Source organism: Bombus vancouverensis, chromosome 5 (assembly GCF_051014615.1).
Source record: "Bombus vancouverensis nearcticus chromosome 5, iyBomVanc1_principal, whole genome shotgun sequence".
Lineage (NCBI taxonomy): Eukaryota > Metazoa > Arthropoda > Insecta > Hymenoptera > Apidae > Bombus > Bombus vancouverensis.
Genome location: NC_134915.1, coordinates 18,911,127 through 18,917,126, shown reverse-complemented (window position 1 = coordinate 18,917,126; position 6,000 = coordinate 18,911,127).

The window sequence follows — 6,000 nt, the reverse complement described above, 5'->3', positions numbered from 1 at the left end:
TACGCGAAGGCAAAAAAGGGGAAGAAAGGAGAAAAGTATTCCCTTGTTTTCAAGATTGATGCTTTTTCAAACGAGGAAAAACGATGGTGGTTTATACGTAAAGTGTCTGACAAATATAACTAATGTGACAATCATTTCGCGATAAGGTAAGAAATCTATCGATCGAAGTAAATCTATGCGATCAAGCATATAGAAACGAATTATTTTAATCATTTAAAATTATTTAAAATGTTTGATGCAATATCGTTTCCATGGATAAACTTGCAACGCATTTTACTGCAAACGTATTACATCTTTTTATAAGGGATGACAATGATGGATTGGCTATAGCAAAATGCCAACTTGTTTGCTTACCAAAGTCTTATAAATCTCACACTCATTGAAAGGAGAAGTTCCATATTAAAAATATATTCAAGATTTAATTTAAGAAATAAGGTTCATTTAAGTAATAAGGTAGGAAGATAAGATTGGAAATTTTATTTTAACAAAAGATTCTATATCTTTCGAAGTGGATTAATATTTTTCTTTATTAATGACAATTTTAGATTAATGACAATAATAAACTATGTAATATATATCTGATTCCAAAGTTAATAATTTTCGTTATTAATCGAATAATAAGTACACGATCTTATTAGGTATAATGAATCGACAGTTTGGGGCCAGTTTACACAAAAATAATGCGTGCTTCGATGGTTCTTTTATTATAAAAAAGTGGATCGTATATTAAGACCAATCGTGGATCGATATCGAATCGGAGAGTACCTTTTATGCAACCTTGAACTTCGATGTAACACGATAAAAGTTTCGTTGTGACGTTAATACAGCTTTCGTAAAAAATACACCAAGAAGACGGATGGCTTATAATGCGAAAAATTTACATTGGAAAATACAAAATATACGATAAGCCAAGATATTGTCAATCAGCGAATTTCATCGCCATTTAATATCATTACAGAGTATAGAGTTACGATGTAACGTTTCTTCGTAATTTAAGCACAATTGGAATAGAAATTACCTATGATTCTAAGGGCAGGTGAATTTTTCGTATAACGATAAATAGCACGTAAAGCACGATGTTTGGAAGTGAAGTTTTTCAAACCTTTATCCGTGAAATTTGTTGCGTATATTAAAAGAGTGTTACCGATGTTGTGCTATAAAGCTCATGTCGTGTTAGAAACATGCGACGTTAAAGATGTTACCTATTAGAATTATTAATTACAAGTATTCGAATACTTCTCTGACGTGTTATCAGCGATTTCGGTTCGCAAATGTATTGCTCGCTGCTTATTTGACCCTCGTTAATACGCTGCATGTTACGAAAGTTACTGAAACGTTTCTATATTAAAAAGCTTGTATGGAAGTTTTTATTTCATTGTCACTTTCTTTCCGTGCTCTATGTAATCGCTACGTCGACACCAATTGCTTTGGTCCCTTATGAAACTTCTAAAAGTACAACCGTTCGCGATAGTGGTGAAACAATCGGCAACGAGCTCCAACGATCGATTTCCAATCATTATTAATTATCAGAGTTAATGATCTGGCTGATTGGAGGGAACCGTCTCGAGGACCTCGTTAGTGTCGTGTCGGCTGCCTCTTCGATATAGATATTTGTTCATTCGTCCTGTCTGCCGCGCCAGTTTCGCCGACTGTCCTGGCGATCGTTAATTAAATAAATTCACCGCTAATTGTATTCGGGCTTTTCATTACCAACGTGTCGGATCGTTACCGTTTCCCGCAGGATCCTGAGACAACCTTCCTCGTCTCCAGGGCATTCTAATGCGCGCCACTCTCACTTCCGGTCCCTCGTTCTCGTTCCGATATTAAAAATGTACACCACCATGCAGTTTCCTCCTACTTCTGATACGCTGGTTAATTAATTACACTCGATGCTAATATTCTGCTGAAGCTACATCCAACCTTTCTGCCGCTTATTCAGCGTCTCTCGAGAATTTCGTTCTCGCGCGTTAAAGCGGACGAGCGCATGTTACTTTTTAACACGTTTACAGAAAACGTTTACGGCTCGTTTAACAGCTCCAGCTAACGGTGTTTTCGATTTATTCTGTTCATTTTTTATGTTTTACTTGTAATTAGCGGCAATACCTTTTTGCTAGTGTTTTTGAAGCGATTCAACTGTATTGGATTCAAGCGTTGAATCTAAGCACAGAGGCGGAGCTATATTTTCTTTAAAGTCCTTAGAGATAAAAAAAAGTTTCAGCGATGCATGTCCTATATTTCTCTATCGTGTATTTGTATAGATACATTCATTTATAATGCTTCTTGTATAAATCAATTCCATCGGTTATGCTTTGCAGGAACACGAATGCACGAAGAAAACAAAAATGAAGGTAACGTGGAAATATAGGACATTTCATTTATTCTTGCTCTCTTATATTTTTATCCGTCTATAACTATCGTTAAAAATATCCGCCCAGTTGTATGGCAAAATACGCAAAATATTCATCGTTTATCGTGATAATAATTTTGACAATATTCTAAATTATACTAAATATACTAAATTGTTACTAAATGAACAAGCTACACTTTGCGCAAATTTAAAGCTTGAAAACGGTATATGTAGCGATAAATAATATACTTTGTTAGAAAATTTGCTGAATATATTGCGTTGACTTGCTTATTACACTTAACAAGCGACTAATTATTAATCTCTGCTGGAAAATTCTATCGTTTTTTGCGCATCTTGTTGGGCTTGCGGAATGCGTTAATGTTTTCGTTAGTTTGTGGTAATACATTATATACATTATATTTCGATCTTACAACTTTGACAAAAATTAAAGTATCGTAATGAATGAAAAACTGAAATAATACTTGAAATTAACACGTTCACTGCAACGATAAACCATCGATAAACCACAACGCTAAACATTTTGAAATTACTGAAATATTTTATAAATTTCATGAACGAACAAACGTTCAACAATAAGAATTGTTTGGATAACATTGTCAGAAAAATGTTCGCTATTACCATACAGTATTTAGGCAAGAAATTAAATATTACGATGTAATATATTTCAATCTGTTGCGACTTTCAAGGTAAAATATATAAAATTCGCGCGATACCCAACGTTTAAATAATAACAAACTTTTATCGAAGCATATTAACAGAAACGGGTCATAAATATATCGTCCTGTATTTACAGAATGTCTGAAAATGAAAAGAACATAATTCTACTACACACTCGCAACATAACGATATTTCTCACAAAACATATGCCCTGAGCGTATATTTTAAACTATTTTATGGTGCTGTTTTTTTTTTCTTTTTTTCTTTTCTCTTTTTTTTTTGCGTAAAACTCGCCTTTAAAACGAAATACGCTGTACAAACGCGGATTCAAGATTAAAACTAAAGCTACTGCCTGCTACATGATTTAGATAGGACCAGCCTGCAAGCGTGTGCTCGGCAAAAGATATTTGCCATCATAATACGTCAAAAGAGAGCGTGCAGAGGAAGCGATAGTTCAAGTCGGTGTCCTAAAAGCTGTAGCACGATATCAAGTTGAAATAAGAGGAACGACGACGAAGAAATGTAAATGTAAATATTAATACAGGGAGTCGGATACTGTATGGTGGCTAAGAGAGCCGAAGGGAGACTTCCTCCGGGAGTCTACCTTCCCTCGCCTGTTTCGTCCGTTCAAATATTTAATGGATTCGGCTACATCTACTCCTCGATTTTCTATATACAGTGGAGTAGCTGCGCTGTGTGTGGACGATGACTTCGCAGTTCAATTTATACGGCCATGTATTCGTGGGACGTGCAACCTTTTACAGGTGTTCGTTTGAACAATCGTTTTATCGTCAAAGGTTACCAATGAGGTTGTTCACTCGATTCACTGTCCATTGACGTACCGTGAGTCACAGAAATATTCATACTACACACATGTATCAATTTTAAGCTTCAAATTATCGTTGCTATTATTTCGAAACGTAAAAATTTATTGATACGAATGATGTAATTTATTTCTGTTGAAATAAAATTCAGTAGAACGATAGTCGCAATAGTCGCAATTCATCGTTAAGTATGGTCGGATCATAACGTATCCGTAACAGGTTAGATTACTTAAATGTAGGATATTTAGTTTCGCTTTGTATTCTGCCCGTACTTGTACATGGCTTTTATCGTTTGAGTATAGTATACGAAATAAAGTTAAGCGTTCTAACTGAAGCCTTTGCGATAATCTAGAATCCGGTGATACTAGTCGAAGCTTAAATAAATGTTAACTATTACCGAAGAATTAAAGTTTCTCACGGGACGATTGGATTCTACAAGAGTAAAGTATTTACGCTGCAGTATAAAACAGCTCTTCCTAAATTGAACTAGAAGAAAAGAAAAACAATCGTTACAGTTTACAATAAATACTTAGCAGCCTGAAATGCGGAAATTAAAGAATGTCTACAACGAATAAAGTGGATGGGTTTCTGAAGGAAAGCACTTCTTCCTACGGCGGAAGAGTTGTTTCTTCAGTTCAAAAAATAAATAACGATAATAACGAATAACAGAGTAATTTGAAAATATTTGAATGATCACGACAGGTTAAACGAACATTTTGAAAGTTACAGTTTTCTATCTCTTTAAGGAAATTCCATTGATAGTGATCGCATACTTTGATTCTTTAAAAAAGTGTGACACATCTCTGAACAATTTTACGAATATAGTCTTACTTACGGTATAATCTATATAGTTGTTACTTTTACAAACAGGCTACGTGTAAAGTACGGTATAAATATAAAAATTGGTATCAGATGCAGAGCCCTTGTTCGATACAAAGCTATCTTCTATAATACTATGCGAACTATGCATACAACTTAGAAACCTTCTGCATTTTACGGCCTGATCTTTACCTTTGGATGGGCTGACGCGAAAATGCAAAAATGGGATATAACATACATACGCGCATACAAATTCGAATATTCAACGATTGCAATAAATCGAATTTGATCGTAGGTCGAGTACAAAAAATGTCTTTAAAAAACACGATTCAGTGTAAAGCAACGTAACGATTTAACGTTTTTTTAACTTTTCTGTGTCTATCATCGCACATTTACGTTACGATAGATAGGACAGTTTGACGCGCGAATTGAAATCGAAGCGAAGCCATAGAATCCGATAAGGAAAAAATAGATTGACCATTAATTAGTTGCCGATCGACACTGATCAACCTCTGGATGTGTTCCGCGAGATTTCACGCAGTTAATTAATTTCGCCTGTATAATTAAACTTCCGTCTCGCTGCACACGTGTTCCCCTCGGTTCGAATAAATAAGAAGACACCTGAATTCGAAAGCAATTTAACATTTCGCAATCGTCCGTGCGAAGAACGTCGTCATCACGTTCAAATAATAACGATAACATTTCTGTAGTATGTTCGCTTTTTTGATAATACATTCGTAATACAAACATATTAGAAACGTATTAGAAACATTGCGCATACATAGAAGAAAATAGATAACGTGCCTGCGTCTTAATATATGGATCAAGTACACGGCAAGCAAAGAAATTTCTACCAGTCGTTTCTGCTATAATCAGTAGAATAACGAGAGTGAAGTTTATCCACGCATCCGGTAGCGATAGATGAAAAATCAGGATATTTTCCGCGGTTATATCCTGCTAGAGGATAAATTTCAGGTTCGAAGCTCGGCAGAATGAACAGAAAAGGGGGGAAAAAGCAAAGAGGATACTGAGACGCGCTTCGCAGGATTTGACGGAATTAATTAACCCCGTGGTATAATTAAAGTCCCGTTTCGTCGGCAGGGAACGTTGCTACACCATGAAAGTTAAACTGACGAAGATCAAATCGTGAATCCTAGTTGCAAACTGTGCATGGTGCCCGTGCAGTGGTACAGTGAGTGAGAAACAAGCAGAGAAAGAGCGAGAGAGAAAGTGAGGGAAGAGAAGAGAGAGACGGTCGGATAAAGGGAAAGGATGGAAGAGAGGAAGATAGAAAAGGGAAACAGCAAAGGACAGAGGGAAGGTTGAGGAAGA